Source organism: Otolemur garnettii, unplaced genomic scaffold (genome assembly GCF_000181295.1).
Source record: "Otolemur garnettii isolate 467f Iridium unplaced genomic scaffold, OtoGar3 scaffold00106, whole genome shotgun sequence".
Classification (NCBI taxonomy): Eukaryota; Metazoa; Chordata; class Mammalia; order Primates; family Galagidae; genus Otolemur; species Otolemur garnettii.
The window spans coordinates 3,216,856-3,219,781 of NW_003852501.1; positions in this window are offsets into that span (position 1 = coordinate 3,216,856).

Genomic DNA, 2,926 nt, shown 5'->3' on the forward strand with positions numbered 1-2,926 from the left:
CTAGGGACATGTCAGAGGACAGCTAGCAGTCAGGACTGGACATACTGTTGCCCAGTGGCAATGAGGCCATCCACATGGGGTGGACACAGAGAGGAGGTGCTGCCACCCCTGCTTAGCAGTAAAAAGTGTCAGAGTCTGAGTGAGGACTTCTACCTTTCTAGGCAACAATGAGACACTGTGCTCACCCTCCCTGTCAAAGCAATGTCAGTGAAAGACAATTAAAACAGAGGATCCAAAGTCTCAAAACATAACACAAAACTGTTGAGAATCACTCATCACACTTAAGAACCAGGAAGACCTCAAAACTCAGTGAAAAAAAAAATCCAGACACCAACACTGAGATGACAGAGGTTAAAATTATCTTATCTATACATATGTATGTATTTTTTTTTTTTTGAGATAGGGTCTTGCTTTGTCACTTGAGACTGCTGTGGTGTCACTATAGCTCACAGCAACCTCAAATTTTGGGGTTAAAGCAATCTTTCTGCTTCAGGCTCCCAAGTAGCTGGGACTACCCACCACAATGTCCGGCTAATTTTTCTATTATTAGTAGAGATGGGGGTCTTGCTCTTGCTCAAGCTGGTCTTGAACTCTCGTGGTCAAGAAATCCTCCTGCTTCGGCCTCCAAAGGTGCTAGGATTACAGGTGTGAGGCACTGTGCTTGGACAGAATTATCTAATATTTTAACTCAGCCATAATAAAAAGGCTTCAATGAGCCATTACAAACACTCCGAAAACAATGAAAAGATGGAAAGCTTCATTAAAGAAATAGAAATCTAGAACAAGAGTAGAATTTAATTTTTAGAAGTAAAAAATTATAATAACTTGGCTTGGCACCCATTACACAGTGGTTATGGCACCAGCCACATACACTGAGCCTGGTGGGTTCAAACTCAGCCCGGGCCAGCTAAACAACTACAACAACAAAAAAGTAGCCAGGTGTTGTGGTGGGTGCCTGTGGTCCCAGCTACTTGGGAGGCTGAGGCAAGAGAATCACTTAAGTCCAAGAGTTTGAGGTTGCTGTGAGCTATGATTGCAGAGCACGCCACCAAGGGTAACAGACAAAGTAAGACTCGTCTCAAAAAAAAAAAAAAAAGAGGGTGCTGCCTGTGGCTCAAAGGAGTAGGGCACTGGCCCCATACACCAGAGGTGGTGGGTTCAAACTCGGCCCCAGCCGAAAAAACTGCAAAAAAAAAGAAAAAATAGCTGGGCCTTGTGGCAGGCGTCTATAGTCCCAGTTATTGGGGAGGCTGAGGCAAGAGGATCATTTTAGCCCAAGAGTTTGAGGTTGTTTTGAGCTATAATACCACAGCATTCTACCAAAGGTTACAAAGTAAGACTCTGTCTCAAAAAAATTTACAACGAAAGATCTAATATTTGTATTATTAAAGTCTTAGAAGGAGAGTTAGAAAGGGCAGAGGGATGAATTAATGGCTGAAAACTTCCCAAAAAATTTGCCAAGAGAAATAAACTACAAATTCAAGAAGCTGAGTGAAGCAGAAACAGGATAAATACAAATCTAAGCCAAGACATCTTATAAATTTCTACAAAGTGATCAAAGAAAAATTCTTAACAAGCATTTTGCAAAAAAAAAAAATCTTTGAATGTAGCAAGAGAAAAACAACAACAGATTCTCTTCAGACATAGAGGCCAGAAGGAAGGGGCACAAATTATTTTTTAAGACCTGAAAGAACTGTCCACTCAGGAGCTCTATAGCTGGTAAAAATACTTTTCAGAAATGGAGGAGAAATGAAGACCTTTTTTTTTTTTTTAAATATGGAGTCTCATTTTGTCACCCTCTGCAGTGTGCTGTGGCCTCCCCAATAGCTGGGACTATAGGTGCCTGCCACAAAGCCCAGCTAGTTTTTTAAAGACAGGGTCTCAATCTTGCTCAGGCTGGTCTAGAACTCCTGGGCTCAATAAATCCACCCGCCTAGGCCTCCCAGAGTGCTAGGATTACAGGCATGAACCACTGTGCCCTGCTGAAATGAAGACATTTCCTCTTCTTTTCTTTACTTTTTTTTTTTTTTTTGAGACAGAGTCTTACAATGTTGCCCTCGGTAGACCTCCAACTCTTGGGCTTAAGCAATTCCTTTGCCTCAGCCTCCCAAATAGCTGGGACTACAGGCACCTGCCACAATGCCCAGCTATTTTTTTGTTGCAGTTATCATTGTTTAGCTGGCCCAGCTGGGTTCGAACCCGCCAGCCTCGGTGTATGTGGCTGGCACTGTAGCCACTGTGCTACGGATGCCAAGCCTGAAATGAAGACATTTTCAAATGAAGAAAAACTAAGAATTTGTCACCAGATTTCTCCTGTGGCCCAAAAGAGTAGGGTGCTGGCCCCATATGCCAGAGGTGGTGGGTTCAAACCCAGCTCCAGCCAAAAAAAGAAGGATATTTTCTAAAAGGAAGAGAAAGGTAAAAGAAAAAAAAACCTTAGCACATCAGGGAGCAAAAATACAAGTAAATATTATAGAATCTTTCTCCTCCTGAGTTTTCTAAACTATGTTCAATGTTTGAAATAAAAATTATAACATTATGTGAGTAAAGAAACCCCCCAAGGGTGGCACCTGTGGCTCAGTGAGTAGGGCACTGGCCCCATATACCGGGTGGAGGGCTCAAACCGGGCGTTGTCAAACTGCAACAAAAAAATAGCTGGGCGTTGTGGTGGGCACCTGTGGTCCCAGCTATTGTTCACAGCACTCTACTGAAGGTGACAAAGTGAGACTTTGTCTCTAAAGAGAAAAAAAAAACAACAACAAAACCCCCCAAACAATGCTGCCATTCTGTGTAGTTTCCTCCCTTTAACAACAGACCGTGTGTATTTCATACCAGTGTCCTTTATTTTTGCCTGCCAAGGTAAATAAACTCATACTGTCCACTAAATTTAGGCTTCTTTTGGAAATGGAGTATTTTTTTTTTTTTT